Source organism: Alosa pseudoharengus, unplaced genomic scaffold (genome assembly GCF_046254945.1).
Source record: "Alosa pseudoharengus isolate Yale_2024_CS ecotype anadromous, Long Island Sound unplaced genomic scaffold, YU_APseudo_1.1 YU_APseudo_1.1_scf_4, whole genome shotgun sequence".
NCBI lineage: Eukaryota > Metazoa > Chordata > Actinopteri > Clupeiformes > Clupeidae > Alosa > Alosa pseudoharengus.
This window is the reverse complement of record NW_027468774.1, coordinates 4637925-4660597: the sequence shown is the minus strand read 5'-3', so window position 1 is coordinate 4660597 and position 22673 is coordinate 4637925. Positions and strand designations below refer to the sequence as shown.

General features: G+C 43.5%; 3 long non-coding RNA genes across 3 annotated transcripts; all 3 read left to right on the top strand.

The window, feature by feature from the left end:
- Positions 1–1095: 1095 nt before the first annotated feature.
- Positions 1096–3331, top strand: LOC143102783 (uncharacterized). Its single transcript, XR_012982652.1, has 4 exons — positions 1096–1322; positions 2023–2053; positions 2567–2685; positions 3029–3331. It is a non-coding gene; the product is annotated as an uncharacterized LOC143102783 (long non-coding RNA).
- Positions 3332–16463: 13132 nt separating this feature from the next.
- Positions 16464–19782, top strand: LOC143102781 (uncharacterized). Its single transcript, XR_012982650.1, has 4 exons — positions 16464–16565; positions 16678–16779; positions 17702–17908; positions 18862–19782. It is a non-coding gene; the product is annotated as an uncharacterized LOC143102781 (long non-coding RNA).
- A 10-nt stretch (positions 19783–19792) lies between these two features.
- On the top strand, positions 19793–20429 carry LOC143102782 (uncharacterized). The gene is made up of 3 exons (XR_012982651.1): positions 19793–19978; positions 20136–20304; positions 20388–20429. It is a non-coding gene; the product is annotated as an uncharacterized LOC143102782 (long non-coding RNA).
- Positions 20430–22673: the final 2244 nt, after the last annotated feature.

The following is a 22673-nucleotide window of genomic DNA, read 5'->3' as shown; positions in this document are numbered from 1 at the left end:
GTGAGTGCCCAGACCCTACATTTTAATGTGGGTCTGGCTCGTCAGGCTAGTTGGAAACATTACTATCATGGCCTCCCTTTAAAGTCACTTTAAGTAAAAACTGGCACAACTCACCCCACTCTCCCCTACTGAGTTCGTTTTAACGTATCTTAGGTGTTTTTCCACAAATGGACCACCATTTTAGGTATGTACTTAACATATACAACACATTAATAGCCTAAACAAACTATGCGAGCCATTTCGAAATTTTGTTTGTTTTCTGTGTAGCATATAGATCAAAATTCTTGATAATTAGTGCGCAAACAAGCGAGAAGTAGGCTTCTAGAGTAGACTGACATAACGCACCTATTGCTGAGACCCGCCCTTTAGTTGGAATGTGATCATTGCAGCCTCAGTACACGAGAGGAGCAGAAAGACACCAACATAACATGAGGGATAGATGTATTTGTTAGGGGGGGGGGGCATTTACGTTCAGTTGTGAAGACCAATACCCTATTTTGAATGACAAAACAGCTTTGGCGTGTGTAACAGCTTAGAATGGCTTACAATGCATCCAGCAACATATTTGGGGACATGAGCACTATGGCTCCAGGCATCCCAAAGTGCTTGGAGGAGAATGCTTGAAGTTCTTGAATTGTCAAGGACCAGTTGGGGCAGTTTCATGTCTCTGTTGCTGAGATAGTTTCGATCGTCAAAGGTCAGAATTGCCAAGAATCTTGTAGGGGCTGTTTGGGGCATATCTCTGTTCCTAAGATAGTTTCGATCGTCAAAAGGTCAGAATTGCTAAGAATCTTGTAGGGGCTGTTTTTAAAGAGTAGAGATCGTCTGTGCTGTGGGGGGTGAGACAAGGTACTCATGTTTTGCATATCTCAGCACCCAAAGTTGTTATAAATCCATAGTAGCACATATATTATCATCTAAACTTACTGGCAGCCAGTTGGCAGTAATTTACTGCAACTGTAATTTACAGTAGTTATCCTATTACTGTATTTGCATTTACAGTAGTTTTCAGTAGCATTACTGTATAATGATTTACAGTAGTTTACAGTAGCATTACTGTATAATGATTTACAGTAGTTATCCTATTATCAAAGATCCTTAATATACAAAGATAAAGCAGCACAGGCTTCTACAATGGAATGGAATTGTACACAGTTCCTGCCTCCTAAAAAGGCGTGGTCAGAATGCGCTGACGCTACCTGGTTGATGAAAACGTCAAATATTTTTCATTTTCGCGCCTCTCTCTTGCTGTGACCAACTGGAGCTGGCCTGGGTGACTGAATTTGGTACATCGTCGTGGCAAGATGCGGTCTGATTTCCAGGTAAGTGGCAGTTTGAAATGTGGCAAGGTATTTGTGATTAGTCTGTGTCAGTGTAACGAGTTATCTATGTAGTAAAATGTCTGCGGAGTTTAGGTAATAACATTATTATTATCTCGTGTCGCCGTCATGAATGTTAGCTCATTGAGGAGTAACGTTAGTTGACGTTAGCTAGCTAACCATCTGATACCGATAGCAGAGCTAGCTGAGGCACTAGCTACCAGATTAATTTGGTAGTTAGGCTACAAAGATAATTTACGAACCTGATATTTGCTCTACCTAAATCGGCATCACTATAGCTTGTGGATCAGATCTACTGCAAGCGACATTGATTTAGCAGTTTTGAAATGTGTTTAGTTGCTAGTAAAAAATGAGTAGCTACCGTATGTACACAGTTGTTGGTGCACTGAATTTTATTATCAGCCTAGCGTAGCAGCTAGTGAAACATTTAGTTTTACGCCATATTCTCTGTCTGTCCTTGATGACGCGACGATTTTCTCTACTGATCTCTGCCCCGATCCTGCACATTACATATTTTTGTATTAAGTTTGTCTCTGATGGCAAATGTGTAGTCAGGGTGGCGCTCAACGATTGTGTTGAATAACGTTACATCAGTTGTGAGTAGTTTTTCTCGGATGGTCTTGCACAGACCCTTATCAAGCAGCACTAAAATGAACGTCATGTTTGCTAATTCTCTCCCCAGTTGTTGGACGAGCAGAAGGACGCTATGGATGGTGAGGATGAACCCGCGATGACAGGGAGGAATGAACTTGAACCTGTGTTATTCAGAGGATAAGTCAATGCTATGTACTGTGTTCTGTAACTGTCCGCTCTTGTGGCCATTCAAATGTATAGGGCAATTCCACGCAAAACTGTAACATCCATAACACCAACACAATGCCATGGTATTTAGTTGGCATTATGGATGTGACAGTTTTGCGTGGAATTGCCCTATACAAGTTACAGACTTTCAAAGTTAAACATATCAAATATAATTTCATATAGGCTACTAACAATCAGACCTGAAGACTTCATGAAACACTACCAAAATAAAGTTGAAACTAATTCTACAAAAGGCACTCCAAAGGAAAAGCCTTTTTGGCTGCATTGGCCAACATGTTTCGACCAACAGCCTGTCACTATGAAACTCTGTAACTAGATTTAAACTTCCCTCTGTATGGAATCTATTATTCAACATTAGTTAACACACTGAGAATGATTGCTGCACTATATGTATTGTTCTCTAGCAACCTGAAGGTCCAAGACTCAATCCACTGAAGGCTCTCCGTAAGATGGTGGATCTGATGTCTGCTTTGTGGTCCTATAGGACGACGCCATGGATTGGGGTCAGAGATGCGCCTGAGAAGTAAGTGTTTGTGTTTGTAATCAAGTGCTGTAATCACAATTTGACTGATGCTAAAACTGGAGTAGGGGATTTGAATGGACATTTATACCGTGAATTTAAGACATCAAAAAGCCTGTTCATGGCCTCAAAGAAGTCAGTCGTAGTATTTGCCTAACTTGGCAGCCTCTCCAGCTGTATCATAGTCTTCAGTCCTATTGTGTTATCACAGCATTTATAGTATGAAGGATCATATTAAGCAAAGCATTGTGCAGGTGTAGTAACTTAATTTCAAGAACATAAGAACATAATTGTAATTCATGATGTTTTTTTTTTTTTACTTTGCGTGGTGTTGTCTCTGTTTTAGGTGCTGTAAATGCTGGCCATATGACTTCAACCTTCATCCAACCAAACGAAGAGATCCTGCTTTCCTATACTCCATTCAGGATGTTAGTTAATTCAAAGACAATAACAGTATTTAGTTTTGTAAATGCTTAACTACCACTCAATGCAGGACACATCTACTGGCAGTTGATGGAGGGGGTTTAGGGCAGTTGTGCTATTCTTTTCCTTGTGGGTAGACTGCAGAATGTGGCTATGTATGCAGGTGTTAAATTGTGGGATTTGTTGAAAATGTGAATTTCAAATAAAACCATACCATTCAAAGTTAGCCTCACACACTTTATACCCTCCTTTCCTCAGGTTTACTTGTTTGGATCGGATGGACAAGTCGGCACTCCTTATATTAACAAGCTACCTCTTTCTTCTACTAGTTCAATAATATGGTATCTGAAAGAGAAATGCCAGTGTTCATCATATTTTTAGCCTTATGTCAATGAAAAAATAAGTGGTGTATTTCCATTGTAATTTGCGTGGGTAGTAGGCCTAAAGATATGGCCGTGTGGCGGCGCTGTGGGATACATCGATTGGCGCTACTTTATCAAACATCAGAGGTAAGGCTAATTGAGAAAGCAGACGTCTGGTTAGGTGTGCTAGTTAGCAACTTGTTAACCAGGGGCACGTTTCCCATAACCATAGTTGCTAACTAAGTTAGCTACTTTGTTGGTTACAATGCAAACTATGGTTTTGGGAAACGCACCCCTGGCTGTCCAGATTATTATGTGATATGACCTACTTGTTAAACAATAATATGCAATACTATAGTACAGTGGTTCTCAAATGGGGGTACGTGAGATTTTAAAATATACAAATAATTTGCAATAAATGTAGTCATGGATTACTATCCAAATGTTTGAATTTTGTTTGTGTTTATTAGTTCCAAAGTTTAATAAATTAGACACTGATGGCACAGTGCTCTGTTTTAAATCTTTTTTTTCTCAACCAAAAATGCTTTGCGCTGGTTAGGGGGAAGGCTACTTGGCTGAAAAAATATTTCACAGGGGGGTACATCACTGAAAAAAGGTTGAGAAACCACTGCCCTAGTTTATGTGTATGGCCGTCTGCTATACAGCCTATTTGAACGCAATCCATTTTCGCGATTGAGTGATCAACATCGAAGTGGTAAGCAACGGTAACTTATTCCAGAGAACCTTCGGCTACTTAGTAGATCGCGTGCCAGTGGGTTACAGAAACAGACAGACAAGTGGCAAACAAAGTCGTTTTTCTCATTAACTGTTCATCTGAAAAACGCCATGTCGATGTCAGAATGTAAGGAACACATGTGAATTACAGAAAATGCATTAAAATGCCCAATCTCGAGCTGTATAATTAAGGGCTGGGGCATAATCCGAGAAAAAATGATTTCTTCCATAGGGCCACAGTGTAAAGAATCTCTCGCTAGTCTCCTAAAAAGGCGTGGCGCTAGTGAACCCTACGTCATAGGGGAACAGGAAGAACCCTTCTGTGAATCGTCTCGCTTTATCAACCGTCTCTGCTATTACTGTTTGCATTTACAGTATCTTTGCACACTACTGCATCATAATTTACAGTAGTGCTCTATTGCTGCATCATAATTTACAGTAGTGCTCTATTGCTGCATCATAATTTACAGTAGTGCTCTATTGCTGTATCATAATTTACAGTAGTGCTCTATTGCTGCATCATAATTTACAGTAGTACACATACTACTGTATCTTTATTTACAGTACTTACTACTACTGTTTTATCATTTGCAGTAATGCTACTGCATTTATTCCTACAATATTATTTTATATATTAAAAAACACACATTAACCAGTATGTATGTGAAAATAATATAATTTTATTAAAAGAAACCTCATCAATACAAATATAATGGCAACCATAGACAAACTAACTGTAAAACAACATGACTGTCTTTATGGTATAATCCAACAAGTCCTGCACACAAGGGGAAGGGCAGGGCATGCATCCTCTTAGCTAACCAAGGGATAGATGACAAATAATCTATTTTCCCTAAAATGTGATGTCCCTTTAAGGCCTGTGATGTGTTCAGAGCCAGACAGTAACGGAGTACATTTACTTGAGTACAATTTTAAGGGATCTGTACTTTACTCGACTATCATTTTTGGGGAGTACTCATGACTTTACTCAAGTACATTTGAGAGGTAAATATTGTACTCTTTACTCCCCTACATTTCTATCCATAACCGTGAGTACCAGTTACTTCTTCTAAAAAAAAAGGAAAAAAAAAAATCTCGAAAACCCTTAATTTGTTGTTTCCCTCTCAAACATGATTGGATTGTGCAGGCGCCACTGATTGGGACAGCCTATCAGCAATCACCTTCAGCTTTCCGCCAAAGTCAACCCCATGGTCAGATTTAGATAAGAGACGAAACAATGGATGAAGACGCAGCAGGTCCATCCCGGGAATGTGCCAACCTGTGGCCCCACCTCACCAGACTATTTCAATTTAATGATAGTTTTCGCTTCAAATGTTTCAATAGTATTTTGTATTTGAAATACGTATTTTAAATACATGTATTAGAAATACTGCCCATTCCTGACAACATGGTAACAAGATGAAAATGACTTGATTTTACTTTCAATTCCTTTTACATTCTCCAAGGTATTAACATTTTTCATAACTCCATGTAGGACGTTTCTGTACATAAATGTAAGCACTGTGGCAGTAGTAATGCAATATTTAGAAAATGTAGGCTACTCTTGTACTCTTGATATTGAAATCGAGCGCTTTGGGTTGCACTATGTGCATGTTAAATGCGCTTTAAAAATAAAACTGACTTGACTTGACTTGACTTGATACTCAAGTACTTTTAAAAACAAGTACTTCAGTACTTTTACTTAAGTAGACATCTGACTGTTGTACTTTTTCTTGTACTTGAGTAAAATTGAACAAAGGGTATCTGTACTTTTACTCAAGTAATAAAGCTGTGTACTCTGTCTGCCTCTGGATGTGTTACAGAGTTCATAATATGGCAGAATTAGCCTAATTACCAGTAATTCAGCCATTCAAAATCCACCAACTCTCTAATAAAAGACGCCACGAGTGGGTTGAGGGCGACCGTCTTCCTTTGAACCTTCTTCCCTGTCTGGCGGCTGATTTGGGATTTGGCCTGACACTTGGAGCCTTCAGGATTAATCCTGAGAATGAATCTGCAGACATAAAGGGCCAATAGAATCAAACCAATGCTTACCACCAATTTTTAACATAATATTACAATAAAACTATTCATGGGTTTCATCAGGTCCTTTTCTACTGATGCAATTGCAGAGAGGTCATGCCGTTGCCTAGGATAGCTGAGCCATCAGAAGTCAGGTGCATTAAGCAACTCGATAGCCAACGCAAATTGCAAAGCCAGAAAAAAATGTGATGTGTCAATCAAAGTCAATTCAGAATCAAAGTTTCCTTATGTCATTTTCACAATAATAGGCCAAGCAGTCTTAAGGAATTGATGAGAGGCAAATAAAGGCAGCCCATTTTACGTTGAATTTAGGTGCAATTAATACAGAGTAGAGAAGCCTAGGCAAGCTTAGCAATAGAGTCATAAAAGCAACTAGAGATGCAATTAGCCCATTTCACAAGATGGGGCCGCTGTGTAAATCAACTTCCTGTGGAAGAGCACTGTCCCATACACAGCAGTTTTGGTTGGAAAGGATGACGCAAGGCGGTTTGAGTAAAGTTGACTTCTTCTATTGAACTGCAGTATTTACAATACATAGGTTTGGATCTGCGTTTATGTGTTCGCGTGATCCTAAACACAACAGAAATAAATACAATAAATCAGATGCTGTCTGTGGCGTTACTAATCTCTTCACACTAAGCACTATTCCAATCATTAATACACATAACTGAGTAGGGGTGTCACGATTCTCCAAATCCTCGATTCGATGTAATTTTCGATTTTAAAGTCACGATTCGATTCGATTTTCGATCTTTTTTAAATATTACTATTAATGCATTCCTTATGTTATTTACTCTTTTTGGCCTTTTCTTTTTCGGGGGGCTTTTATTTTGACACCGCTTTGAAACCGTTCCAACCGCGAGGTTGTAATGTAAACAGAACTTTAGGCTAAAACAGAGACGTGAACATAGTAAAATGAAACAACACAGAATGTTAATTTGATTGTTTCAGAACACTCCGAAGGGACCCAAGGTTAGTGTTCATGGAATATGTACTTATAAATTTGCATTTTAAGCCTTAAAGTAACTTTGGACTGTAATTAGACCATCTTTTCACTTGCTAAGTTGAGTAGGCTAAGTTAGTTTTAATTGACGTGAATGAACGAATACTTCCACACCGGTGATTTCAAAGTAGCAAGAGGGGCTTTGATTTCGGTAGGTTGATGTGTAGGCCTATATTTTAACTGGCTGCAGACTAAAATTAGAGGAGTGTTGACGCTGCAGTTCAGCACGTGCATGTGTGTTTGTGCTCTTGGCATACATGCTGGACGTGACATTGGGGGTGTGGCTGCATCGTCGATTCTACTTTTAAGTTCGAAGTTCGAGATTGAGATGTAATTTCGATCGATTTCGAAATAAAATCGAAATCGTGACACCCTTATAACTGAGGTAGATGAACTGGATTTACATTGGCAGCATGTGATCTAGGCAGGTTCGACACAATCTACCAAATAACTACAGGATTACTCACAAATATACCAAATATGCATCAATACTAACTTAACTTTATCTAAACTGCAATATTCAGTCACTTACGTTGGTCATTTATGCACACAAACACAAGGATTAATTCAGATGAAAGGGGAAAACTTTCTGAAGTCAGGTATAACTGAATCATGGCATCTGAACTACACAAAGATGGAGGAAAGCGTGATGTCATATCCTGAAACTAGCGATGTCAAAATAAGTCATTAGGCTAAACTCAGGAAATGCATTAACTAACCAGGGAAAACTACTTATCAAACTAAAAGTCCATAGTCTTTTCTACAGCCGCCCCCAAATGTACGTGGTACATTTGCAACAAAGAAAAGGCTCCTCAAGTGGGACGACTCTCTTCCCCGACTGGAAGGGCTGGCAGAATCACCAGCCGGGCGACAGGTCGGGTGTAGGTGCGGTCTCTGACCTTCACATCCGTGGACCGGATGTGACCATCAGGGCTGGAGTGGATCTTGACGATGCGCCCAATAGGCCACATGGCCCTAGGGAGCTGGGGGTCCACGATCATTGCCACAGAGCCTTCTGTGACGTCGGCCGAGGAAGACTGCCACTTCTGTCTGAGCTGCAGCCCAGGTAAGTACAGTCTGATGAAGCGAGCCCAGAAGTGGTCTGTCAGCACCTGAGCGTGCTTCCACCTCCGCTGGCTGAGGAGCTCATCTCTGGGGTAGACTACTTGCGGGAGGGACCCGTCGGGCCGCCCCATCAGCAGGCAGTTGGGAGTGACTGGGTCTGGGTCACTGACGTCGGAGGGAACGTACCCCAACGGTTTGGAGTTCAGGATCGCCTCCACTTCAATGAGGACAGTGCGAAGGACCTCCTCCTGAAGGGGTTGAGTGCCTACAGTGGTGTACAAGGCACTCTTCACTGAGCGAATCTCTCGCTCCCACACTCCTCCGAAGTGTGGAGCAGCGGGAGGGTTGAAGTGGAAGTTGATTCTGTAGGGTGCCAGGAGGGACTGGAGATCAGGTGACATGGCTGCGAATGCCTCTCGTAGCTCTTTGTCACCGGCTTTGAAGTTGGTCCCCTGGTCTGAATAGAGCTCAGCAGGGGCCCCTCTACGGGCAATAAACCTTCTTAGGGCCATGAGAAAGGAGTCGGCATCGATGGAGTTAAGTAGGTCAAGGTAAACCGCTCGGACGATTAGACATTTAAATATGATCCCCCACCTCTTCTCCAGACACCTTCCCACCTTGACTTCCAACGGCCCGAAGCAGTCTACGCCTGTCGAGTGGAAGGCAGGTTTAAACAGGCGTAGGCGGGCTAAGGGCAGATCAGCCATTTGAGGGACAGAAGGCTTCGCCTTCCAGCGGCAGCAGTCGGTACACGTTTTCTGGAAGCGACGTACTGCCTCTCGGCCTCGCAGAATCCAGTAGGAGCGTCGGATCTCTGCAAAGACGCGCTCTGGCCCGGGGTGTTTCAAGCGACTATCGAAGTCCTGAATAAGCAGGCGGGTCACTGGATGTGAGGGGTCTAACACCACCGGGTGTAGACTGGTGTAGTCCAGGTCCTCTGACCGGCGGAGTCGGCCACCAACTCTGATGAGGTTGCTGCTTTCGTCGAGCTCCGGAGAGAGGTTACAGAGACGGCTGCTCTGTAGGACTGGTTTCTTCGCTTTAAGGAGACGAAGCTCGTCGGGGAAGCAGTCTTGCTGGACCCTTCGGAGAAGGTGGGTCTCTGCATGGCGGTAATCCTCTGCACTAGCGCATCCATCCTCAGCAGCCGCCCCATGAAGCTCCAGGGCTGTGGCCTGCAGCAGCTCCCTCCAGGTGTTGTACTGGTTCAGCTCTGAGTCGGCTTGACGCATAGCTGTGGAGGTGGCACCACAGAAGGTCTCTTTGCGAAGCTCTGCAGGGTCTGGAGGATCTCCCAAGGCGCCTGGAGGCTCCTCTGGCCACTGGTCACGAGGTAGGAGGAGGAAAGGAGGGCCTTGGCTCCATCGGTTGGGTTGGGCTAGGTCCTGCAGTCTCTTGCCGCGAGTAATATCGTCGGCAGGATTCTGGGCAGAGTTGACATACCTCCATGTATGCTGCTGAGTGAGATCTTGAATTTCAGCGACACGGGTGCCGACGAAGACTTTAAATCGGCAGGATTCCGATCTCAGCCACGCCAGCACGGTTGTGGAGTCCGTCCACATCATGGTTTGCTTGATGTCCAGGGTGAGCTCATCGCTTAGCAGCTTGGAGAGCTGAGCTCCGGTGAGGGCACCACACAGCTCCAACCTCGGCATGGACTGTAAACGTCTGGAGGCCACTCTGGATCGAGCCATGACAAAGGCCAGGTGTGGTATGCCGTCGCTGTCGACCATCCTGAGGTACGCTACCGCTCCGTAGGCCAGCTCCGAAGCATCACAGAAGATGTGAAGCTCTCTCTCGCTTACGGAAGCAGCTGTGCCCTTGGGTAGGTATGGACGACTGAAGCGGACTAGGGGGAGAAACTGCAGCTCTCCTTCCCAGTCTCTCCACTGCTTGAGGAGATGTGGGGGCAACTGGGGGTCATCCCAGCCTCTCTGCTTGTCCCAAAGGCATCTCACTAGCATCTTGTCCCAAAGGCATCTCACTAGCATCTTGGCTCTGGTGGTATAGGGCAGGATGAAGCCCAAGGGGTCGTACTGACTGGCGAGCACCTTGTAGATGTTGCGCATTGTGGGCTCCTCATACTGGATAGGGTGACATTTATATCCCAGGACGTCAGTGGAGAACTGCCAGCTGAGACCTAAGGTCGATTCGGGACTGTCCGTCTTCTCGTGTGCCAACCAGAGGTCAGCGTTGGTGGATCGGAGGTCCTCAGGTAGGTGGCTGATCACTTTAGGTATGTTGCTGGCCCACTGATGAAGTACAAAGCCAGCTGAGGACAGGAGCGCTCTCAACTTGTCCACGAGGTCTCTGGCGGCGGTGGTGGTAGGGAGGGACTGCAGACAATTGTCCACATAGAAGCATCGCTCTACTGAAGTTCTCACCTCATCTCCAGGCTGGGTGTTCTCTCTTGTGTGGTGCTGCAGGGCGAACACAGCACAGCACGGGCTGCAAGTTGTGCCAAATGGCAGCACTTGCCACTCGTACACTGCAGGAGGTTCGTGTTGCTGTAGGTTACGCCACACAAAGCGCAGGAGAGGCCGGTCCTCGGGTAGCAGGCGAACTTGGTGGAACATGCCCTTTATGTCTCCACTCACAGCCACTTCATGCTCCCGAAATCTGAGGAGGACTCCCAGCAGAGATGCTCCGAGAGTAGGCCCAGGTAGGAGGTATTCGTTGAGGCTCTGACCTCGATACCGGAACGAGCAGTTGAATACAAGCCGGTGTTTGCCATTGTGGCTAACTAGGTGTTGGGGAATGTACCATACTTCCTCTCTTCTGGTTACTTCTGATGGCTCAAGCTTCACAACAGACCCTGCCTGTATCAACTTGTCGATCTCAGCGCGATACACAGTGGCCTTCTCAGGATCTCTCTGGAGTCGTCTCTCGACTCCTCTAAGGCTTGGCAGGACTCCATCGGAGGTGGCTTGAAGGCGTGGCATGTCCTTATGCCGCAGCAGGGGGGTGGCGAGGCGAGAGATGCCCTCAACTTCGTCACGGGTCGTCTTTCCTTCAAGCAGGCTGATGGCAAGGTTGTCTTGCTTGGAGCGGATCACCACTTTGCTATTCCTGAGTGGTATGAGGTCAGCTTGCCACAGCTTCTCAACATTCTTCATTAACTCAGTCACTTGAAGGGGAACTGAAGTGAAGAAGCAGTGCTGTGGGCTGGAGAGCTGGCTTATAACACTGGAGGGGCCCTGCAAGGCCCAGCCCAACCTGGTGTGGACTGCTGCTGGACCACCAGGGGGACCCAGTCGTACTGGCTGGGTAGGAGTCACCAGGTGGGGGTAGTCACTGCCTACGAGCAGGAGTGGCTTGACCTTCTTGAAGGGCTGAAGAGGCAGTCCTGAGAGGTGCTTATACTTCCTCTGCAACTGCTCCAGAGGGTAAGTATGGTCGGCGAGATCGATGCGGGCAGAGGTGAAGGCATTGGTGATTTGGTACTTGGTCTTGGGTCTTGCCTTGGAGGCGATGGTGAAGGATACGCTGGCTCCATGTAGGGTTTGGACATCCTGTCTGATTGTACGTAAAGGTAAGGATTCAGGAGTTCCATGGAGACCCAATCCCTCAGCGGCAGCTGGCAGCAGCATCGTTCTCTCTGACCCGTCGTCCAATACAGCATAGATGTCCAGAGTGCGGCCGCCATGGTACAGGAACACTGGAACCACTTTCAGCAGCACCCTGCTGCCCGCAGCTGGCCGATCGAGGTACAACACCTCGGTGGAGGTTGTGCCACCGTCTTGAGGTGGCGCTGTTGCTTGGGTGGGGCCTCTCAGGGTTGCTGTATTGACTTCATGTAGGGCCTGTAGGTGGCGACCTTGACACAGGTTGCAGGTCTTCTTTAAGGTGCACTGCACCGCCTGGTGTGAGCGCGCACAGCGCCAACATCTCTTGTTGGTCTTAATCCACTCAGTTAGCTGTTCTTTACTTAGCTTACTGATGGCCGTGCACTGACTCAGGTGGTGTTCTCGGTTATCGCAGAATGCACAGTAGGGTGCTGGCTTGACCTTGGTTTGACTGTCACTTATAGGTTTGACCTCCCTAGGTGTACTGTCTGTTCCATGCAGCACAGTGACGGAGGGCTTCTTTGGGTTGGTGCTAGGCATAGCACTGGGCTTGGCTTTCACCCCTCTGGAAGACAGTTGGCCATCGAAGTCTTGACACCAGGCTTCATGCTTCAGCCACTGAGCTAGGTCGTAGAGGGTGTAACTCCTCTTAGACTGGCTGAACATGCATCTGCGGAAATCAGCTCGCTGTTCTGGTGGCAGCTTGCTGAGCAGCCTTGCAATGTGGGTACCGCATAGGAGCTCCACCTCACCATCAGGGCCAAGTGTCTTCAACATTCCCACCAGTGACTGTATCTGAAGGGAGAACTGGTCGAAGGCCACTGCGTCTGATGTCAGGTGTGTCCATCACCTCAGCGATCTGCTTAATAGTCAACTGATGAGGCTGTCCTAACTTCTCATTCAGGGCCATCATTGTGTCAGTAAACTGTGTCTGGGAGTGGATGTAGGCATCAGCTATCAGTTTGGCCTCCTCTAGCTTCAGGTGATCAACTAAGACTTAAACATTTCGGTGCTATCAACAGGTAGCAGGTTCTCTAGGGCAATCTTGAGGTGAGTAAACTCACCAGGGTCTCGATGAGAGAAGTTGGGTATGGTAGCACGGGGGCCACGATATGCTGATTCTACGATGGAGGTGTGGTATGATGGCCTGGAGTAGGTTGGCGCCTGCCTGGTTGCATATGGCAGATCCTGAGGAGGTGGTGGACGTGGTGGAGTGCAGTGGGGTTCAGAGGCACACCATATGGTGTGGAGGTGAGCTGCGGTGGAGGTGGGGGCAAACTAGACCATGCAGGGCGCTGTCGCTGGGTAACTGTAGGGCCGTGGCTATTACTGGGGTAGGTGGGCCCGAAAGGTTGGCTAGTTGGTGGAGCCGACAACGGCTGGGCTACTGGCGCCACATTCGGCTTGGCTGCCAGTGTCTCATTTCTTAATAGCTTCAGTTCACTCATCAATCGGTCGAGGCGGTCAACCGTGGGCTGCTCACTCGCAGGTGGCACATCTCCGGTGTTGCTTAACCACAGTGGTGGTGGTGGCCATCCTCCATCATCATCCACTGTGGTAGGGTGATAGCCATGTGCCTCGTGCGGTTGTTGTAGACTGCGTGCAGTATTCACCAGCTGTAGCATGTCTGCACGGACTGCTTTCAGTTCTGCCAGGCCTGCTGACATGCGCTGCTGGGACTGCAGTGACTGCTCCAACATGTGCTCTAACACACGCCTCTCATGCTGGATGTCTTCTAGCTCTGCGTCATAGGCTGTGCTCTTAACAGGTGAGTGACTCAGGAGATGACGAGGAGTACTGTGACTACGTGCATTTTCCTCTTCATGCCAATGAGCACCAAGCCCCCTGTAGTCTACTTCATAATCTTCATAATGGAGAGGAGGGCGTGTCTGGCGTCGGGGGGCGCGCACCGGGGAATTCAACATCTTTCATATCCATCTTTATTGAGTACAATGTACATCCGGCTCGAAGGACCATTAATGTAGGGGAGATAGCAGGTGGTTGGACTGTATATTAAGACTATTAGGTTGCGCCGTTCAGTTTTCATCGAACACAATCAAGGAGTGCCGGCCAGAGCACTACTTAAGGCCTGAAGATGTTGAATGGGGGGTTTGGTTGGAAAGGATGACGCAAGGCGGTTTGAGTAAAGTTGACTTCTTCTATTGAACTGCAGTATTTACAATACATAGGTTTGGATCTGCGTTTATGTGTTCGCGTGATCCTCGAAATTACGGCAAAAAACTGTCAAATCGCAACAGTCGATGGCCGTAAAATGTAAAATAGTATATCACCGTAGTAAATACAGTAAATGGCTATAAATGAAGAAACATTACATAACTTTAATTTTTATGGTTGTAGTATGTAGAAAACACTGGATTTTTCTTTGAAAATAAAGAAAATAATGGGAAAATACCCATAAAAGTAAATATAAGTAAATAAAAGTAAAATAAGTAAAAAAAAAAGTAATTACTGTCAAATTAACAGCATTATTTAGCATAAAATAAAGTCCTTGCTGATGTGTACTTTTTCAATTTAAATTTTATTTAATAAATAAATAAAATAATGTGTTTTATGTATTTTTAACTAAAATAAATTAAAACATGAATCTGTGGTTAGGCATGCAGTAGGGTATTTATCCCTTTCAGTTTATATGAGAAAGAAACACTTCAATGATTTTAAAAACATCTGATTGCTCTGCTAAATTTAAACGCATCTAAACTCATGATAATGATTAGTTTGGGGATTGTGCATTTTTTGACATTAACGCGCTTAATTTCAAATAGGCCAATCAGCGTACTGTATTATTCCCGCCGGTTAACCAGAGCCTTTCCTTCAAGCTCAAGTCAGCACCAGCACAGCTCTTCCCTAACTTCCAACAAACTGATGTGGTTGAGTCGGTCTTCACCGGAGGAGCTTAATCAGCGGTCTGGATTTTTAGGAATTTGCCTCAGCCAGAAGAGGAAATTGTGTTCACTTACCTAGGTAAGTCTCGTAAATCAAGGCTTTAGTTGAACTGGGTTATTGAGAGGGTTGCACAGTGCAGGGTTGTAACTTGCACTGCAGACAGCTAGTGTGAACATTGTTAATATACCCTGATAGCTTTACGGCTAACTTGCCTGCATTAGACTTTTTCTGTAGCCTGGAAACATGCAATACATATTTAGATGTGTTTAGGACGACAGACACGCAATTGTTTCATTTACCCGGTTTGACTATTATGAACCCAGAATTATTTTTAAATGTGTTGGTACAAGCTGTAAGCAAGTGTTTTCAGGCTACACTGCTCTAAAGTCGCACTTCTATCACCACCACAACAGAACACCAACCGTTAACGTTATTCAGGATGTGACCTTAGCGCCATTAAAATGCACCGTCTCACTTTGTGACCGCCAGTGTGAGGGAACCAAACCGTTGATTGCTCACTTAAAGGAACACATCACAGAAGGGCGTCAGGTAGCTTGCCCAGTGAGAGGATGCAAGAGTGTGTTCACAGGAAAATCGTCTTTTACCTCTCACATGTCCAGAAAACACAGACATTGGTCAGAAAATGTGATTTGTACGTCAGTCCACGATACACAATGTGACAGTCCTACTGATACAATACAGGAACCTGCTAGTGTGCCTGATGCTGAAGACACTGTAGGGGATGAGTCTAATTTCAGTGACCTGTATCTGAGAAATATGTGTATGTTTTACATGAAACTACAGGGACAGCATCTCCTTCCAGTGTCTACCATTCAAAACATTGTTGAGGAAATACAAAATATACATGAGTTAGGACAGACCTATACATTGAATCAAATAAATTTGCTTCTAAAAGATATGTCAGTTTCAGATGATGACATTGTAAAAATCAGTGATGCAATTAAACAATCTGACCTGTTTACAGCTTACCACAAGGGGCCTATGAGAACTGCTTAATCACGAACTCAGTGCTTTAAAGAGATGTTCAAATATGTGGAACCCAAAAAAATGTTGTTGGGCAGAGATGAGAACAGGACAGAGAGGTTTGCCCATTATGTTCCTGTGCTAAAAACCTTAGAAAGTATGCAGGAGTCCGGTTTTTGGCAGGGCCTTATGTCAGTCGATCATTTTAATGTTTCCAAAACAGATGTTCTCTCTGACTGTTGTGATGGTAAACTGTTCATGTCGAACACATTTTTTCAGGAAAATCCAGGTTGTCTGAAGATGGTTTTATACCAGGATGCATTCGAAGTTGTGAACCCGTTGGGCTCTGCTAAAAAGAAGCACAAGGTTTTGGCTGTGTACTTCTCTCTACTTAACATGCCACCCCATGCACGATCAAATGTTGACCACATGCAGTTGGTTTTGTTGTGTAGAGAGAAGGATTTTAAGGACTTTGGCCATGCAAAGGTTTTTTTCTGAACTGCTTACTGATCTAAAAGAACTGGAGGTAAATGGGATAACAATGAGAGATGAACTTGTTTTAAAGGGAGTTCTCTATTGCATTGTTGGAGACAACCTGGGCTCTCACACCATTGGTGGTTTCACAGAAAATTTCAGTTCATCTCAGTATTTCTGCAGATATTGTTTGATTTCTCGAACTGAATTTCAGGGTGCTGATCCTAACATCTGTGGACTGCAGCGGACTCCAGAAAATTACAGATCTGCCATTGAACAGCTGGAGAGAGAGGATACTCCACAAGTTCAAGGGATAAAGTTTAGGTCAGTATTTAATTCTCTGCAAAACTTTTTTTGTTCACCTGGCATGCCCCCCTGTCTTGGTCATGATATTTTCGAGGGTGTCCTCTCATATGATGTTGCTCTCTTCCTCAAGTATTTCATCAAAAAGAAGAAATGGTTCACGTGCACAATTTTGAACAGGAGAATCAAGCAGTTCAAATATAAAGCAACAGACGCTTGCTCCAAACCTTGTGAGGTAAGTCCTCAAATTCTGAAACTGAGTGGACATGCTGTCCAAAATTGGAACTTCTTGAAACTGCTGCCTCTGATAATTGGTGACAAACCCCCAAGATAATGTCTGGCAGTTAATTTTGCAGCTTAAGGACATTGTTGACCTGATTTGTGCTCAGCAAATTTCCAAGGCTCAGGTCGCTTACCTGGATATTCTCATTCAAGAATATTTGGAAAACCGGAAGGCACTATTTCCAGATATCAATTTGAGACCTAAACACCATTATTTGCGGCATTATCCAGGATTGATCCTAAAATTTGGCCCACTTATGCGTCTATGGACTATGCGTTTTGAGAGCAAACATAGTTATTTGAAAAGATGTACAAGACATCTTAAGAATTTCAAAAATCTGTGTTTGACTCTTTCAGAGAGACATCAGATGTTTCAGGTCTTTCTTTCTGCTGGGTCAGTGAGTCCTCCAACCCTGGAAATTAAAGATGGCTCACCATTTTACTCAGAGCTTTACAGTCAGCAAGTTAAAGACACAATCCGAGAATTTGGCTTCACTGAAAGAAATACACAAATTCCTGTTGATGTGCAGTATAATGGGATAATTTGCAGGAAGGGACAATTTGTTGTCACAAAGAATGATGCTTCAGTGGAGTTTGGTGAAATCATTCTCATTCTCATTAAAGATGATTGTGCACTTCATTTTCTGATGAGAGTGTATGATGGGGAATTTCTTTCACACTATCACATGTACTCTGTAAAAAACAGCAGTGGAAGATTAGAGTGCAAATATGTTAGTGAACTGATTGACATGTGGCCCTTATCATATTACTGTACATGAACAATGGATTCCAGATTGTCCCACTGAAGCACAGTCTCTTGTCAGACTGAATCATAAGGCCAGATGCTAAACTGTTTCTCTTGTGTGTTTTAACAGATATGGCTGAATCACAGAGGATACGCAATGCTGTAACAGCAGTGCTTCCTGAACTTCCTGATGAAGTTGTCGGGTCAGTTGAAGATACTTTGAAGGCACTTGGTGCAGTAACGACAGATGATTTACAGTACATTACCGAGGGAGACTTGCTGCCAGTATTAAAGCCCATACAAGCCAGAAGATTAGTTGCTGCCTGGGCCCCAAACCGTGAGTGTAAAACATAAAACATTGCCACAACATTGCACACTTCTCTTATAGCAAGCACTTACATATTTTTTTAATATATATAATAATTTCTGATATGTTGCTGCTCTATTTACACATTTATCAATATGCTATCTGTTACAGAGTACAAAAACATTGAGTTTAAAGGACAATTCCGTTAGAGTGTCCTTTAGTTTAAAGGACAATTCCGGCGCAAAATGAACCTAGGGGTTAATAACACATGTGTACCGAGTTCGTCCGTTCTCTGGGATATGTTTTCATGCTAATCGAACGTAACCAGTTTTACCACAAACCGCTAATAAGCGTTTAATGCTGGTCTTCGGGGCACACGCAAAGTAAAAAGAAATCGCTATTTCTATACCACTAACAAGGCTCAAAATAGCACCACACTTCCACGGTAGCATAATGAGGGGCCCTACATGTAAACCGAAGCATTGAGAACTAAGCGGGCACCATCTTGGGAAAACAGTCACATGACAGTTCAGCTTGCGTTGCTCCAGTCGTGCAACGTGAGCTGAATTTTCACGTGACTGTTTTCCCAAGATGGCGCCAGCCTGTATACATGAACGGTACTGTTTCTAAACTATCTTTTTCATAAACAGTCTGTATACTTACAAAGTTCTCAATGCTTCGGTTTACATGTGGGGCCCCTCATTATGCTACTGTGGAAGTGTGGTGATATTTTGAGCCTTGTTAGTGGTATAGAAATAGCGATTTCTTCTTACTTTGCGTGTGCCCCGAAGACCAGCATTAAACGCTTATTAGCGGTTTGTGGTAAAACTGCTCACGTTCGATTAGCATGAAAACATATCCCACAGAAAGGATGAACTCGGTACACATGTGTTATTAACCCCTAGGTTAATTTTGCGCCGGAATTGTCCTTTAATAGTTTTTGGTTTAATAATTTAAAATGTCTTTTTGTTGTACTTTTGCAGACTCATTCACTCCAACATCCCCTGCATGTTCCTCTCCAGTGTCTCTCCTTTCCTCTCCCTCCTCAGTCACGGCCTCACCACCATCATCCACAGCTACATCATCAGGAAGGTGTCATCCACTTGCGCCAACGTCATCCACAGCTACATCATCATCGTCAGGAAGGTGTTATGCACTTGCGCCAAACTGGGTATACAATTTTCAAATACCATGGCAGAAGCTTCCTGAAGAGTTGGTACAGAGTTTGGAAAGACAGAAAAGGCCAAGTGCGTGACTACGACGAGAAATGGTAAGGATCGTGGTCTCTGAGATGATGAAGATTTGTAAGAATCCAACCAAACAGAACACCACAGAGATAGCAAAAATGATGGTGGCCAGGTATCCAAAATCTCTCCAAGATGTGATTGATGGTGATGTTATTGGACTTGGACATCATTCTCTGGTAAAGCAGCTCCAGTCAAGAGTTGAAAATGTCAAACGACCTGACACACCAAAGATACAAAAACGCAAAACAGTATCAGATGATGACACAGATGAAATATCTGCTGAACAAAGAGCTACTGTTCAAGACACATATGGCTGTATCAACTGGATGCCCAAATATCTGCCACTCCCAGAGACTGAGGAGAGTCAGCTAGAAAAAAAAGAAAACATGAAGATGTCTGTAGACATGAACTACAATTTAGATGATGTGAAAGAATTAATCAAGTCCACCTATTTCACACAGCGTAAAGAGATCAACAATGGCTCAAGCATCCAGAAATTAAGGCAGGAATGGCCATTTTTGTTCAAGGAAGTTGGCTTGGCAGTACATTTCCAGGAACTGACTGGTGTGAGTTTAACTGAGTCCTTTCTTGCCAATGTGGACAAAAAGGGGGCACGCCTCTTAAACTTCTTCAAACATGTTGATGCACATAGACACAAAAAAGTTCTGGATGTTCTTCTCAAGATTCAAAATGAAAGGGGTCAGTCCACTGGTTGCTCAGAAGATGGTGCTTCTTTTACTGGCTCATTTTGATGAGAAGGAGGAGCATCTGTTACATTACATCGAGAAGACCAGCCTTGCTGAGGACGTCCAGATGGAGAATGTGCCACCAACACCCTGCCTTATTGTGTGTGGTAAGTAACCTGAACTAAACCTGCTTTCTCTACCGGTATACTAACTCTCATTTGTAGCTGGCTAACATTTTACCTGATAATAAGTCCTATAAGTTCAATAGGTTGTATGATTCATCCTTTGTTAAAATTGTTTATTTTTATTCATGTTTATTATAAGGGTCCTCCTGTTTTGCTGCTGAGACATTTATGTTGAGCATCGACAGAGAGATTGTCAACAACCACATCACTTCCTTCACATCTGCAATCTCCCTGATGTTTGGCAGTTACTACTGCTTTAACATACACAACACAGTGGAACTACGGTCTACACTGGAGTTCCTCCAAAGGTAAAAATTATTTCTTTTTAGAGTATCACAAAATGCAAGCCATGTGATATCCATCCTGAGGTTATTCTCTTTCTTTCATAAAGGTGCTTCTTTTCAATCAATCCTGAGAAAGGCACGAAAGTCGAGTGGAAGAGGAAGAAAAAAGTGTACTCCGTCAATCCCAGAGTCTTCACTCTGATCTCAGACCTTGCCACAGCTGTTGTCAGGCGCGTAGGAAGCGTGGGGGATGTGGGTGTTAGAACGTACACACTTTTGCTGGAACACGAGTCTATCCCCCACACTTTTTGTCAGATTAAAATGAAAGTAAAATAGACGCTCCCGTACAGAGTTGGAACCATATCTACCATAACGCACACACAGAGAGACACAAATAGGTCTGCTGATTTGATTGAACGGTCATCCAGCCAATCACATCAAGTTAGCCAGTGAAGAACCAGAGCCGCTCTGATCAAATTCAAAGTGTGCGTCTTACAAGGGTGTGGCTGCTTGGGTCGGCATTATAACGTCTGCAGTGAGCAGATTTCAGGTAGAATTTAAAGGATAATTGTTATCGCATTATGCTAATTTAGTAAACCAAAATTCACTGTCTGACTGACAGTTTTTGTCACAATGTAGAAATGCAGGGAGTCAAAGTGAAAACGGGGGTGGGGTGCGCGCACCGAGACCTTTAGCTACTGTTCTCGGAGCATTATGCTTTCTCTGTCTATGATCTGCAGCTTTTCTCAAACTATGGGCCTCCTCAACAATTCACCTAATGGTACACGTAGCCGCGAAATTTATGCCCAGTGCTTCACACGTCTGATTTGCAGCAAGATTGAATTGGAACCGCCGACTGTAAACAAAAAGTAACTAGGCTAAAAGTTTCCCCAATCAAAACGTATAAATTTGGTGTCATTAACTATATAGACATATCCCAGTCAGCACACATATGTCTCCAAGACGCTTGGAAAAGATCAGCTTAATTACATCGCGTTGCATTTAGAACGTCTTATTTGACCTGATCTTACAAACGTCGGCGGCATTTCACTGTCATATGTGTCGTAGTGCTACATCTACTGGAGATCTTATTGTCTTAAATACGATCGCGTTCCATGTAAAACATCTTATTTTGATCTTACAAACGGCGGCGTCAAGACAAATTTGAGTTCTACATCTGAGAACTAAGATTTCCAGCATAGAACTCAAATTGAACGCTTATGAGCGCTCATGCAATGTGTGCGTCCTGCAGTAAGTGAATCTGGAGGTAACGTGGGCAAGAAGCAACAATAGTTTAAACAACAACGTGGCTTCCTGTAACTATCAATGGAAAAACCATAGAAACTGCTAATCATAATCTTTAAATTGACATTAATTAAATTGGCTATATGCAACACAATGTATTTATATTCCCTTTGCATATGTTTGGGTGAACTTCAAACGTTTTTGAATTTGAGCTTACAGTTCTGTCACTATTCTGAGTCCTTTACATTTATTTAATAGGTATTAGTGATACCTCGAAATTAGGCTGTTTTCTGTGAGGCAATTTATTGTAGCCTGCTAACCCACATGCACAAAACATAATTTCTGAAATGATTTCTTGATTTATAATATGAGATATGTCTCCATGTAGGGTAGTGTCAAATAGTGAAGTGATAGCAGGTAGATCATGTAGGCCTACATGTCACATGAGCCACACATACAATCAGAATCTCACATTTTTTTCGGGGGAGAAACTCCCGGACACCAATATAGTCCGCACCCCTCTCAGAAAATACTTACAACGTCCCTGTAGGGAGTTATTTATAATTTGGCCAGATTGTTTCATTTTCCTATCCCACAACCCTCACACTTTTAAAAAGCTTGATACGCCTCTGGCTGTTGTGTTATTTGGAAGAAAATTGTCTGGTACAGTTTGTACATGTTCTAGTTTATTGAACTGTTTTTTGTACTTTAACCAAGTCAAGGCAAACCTGATAGTTCCATGTATGTCTTTAGATTAAAATTGCTTAACTGGAGGTGTACAATTCATATAAATAAACAAATAATTCACTTTAAAGTTACATACAGAAGTCCCATAGGTTTTCAATCCATGATTGGTGGATGTCATTTATGTTGCAAGATTTGACACTTTTGCTTCCTTTTATGGATGATTTTATTTTGATAATATGAAAATGATACACTATATGTGCACTAATACCACATTGTGGTAAGATTTGTTACTAACAGTAGACTTAAATGGTCTAAAATAAAACATAGAGGTTTCCTGACACATTGTTACAGTTTGTAAGTTTAAAACTATGCTTACTGAATAATAAATAGTTTCAATATTCTACGTTTGGTTTTTGTGGGGTTTTTTTTTTATGTAAAACAAATTTTAATAGTTTTTTTCC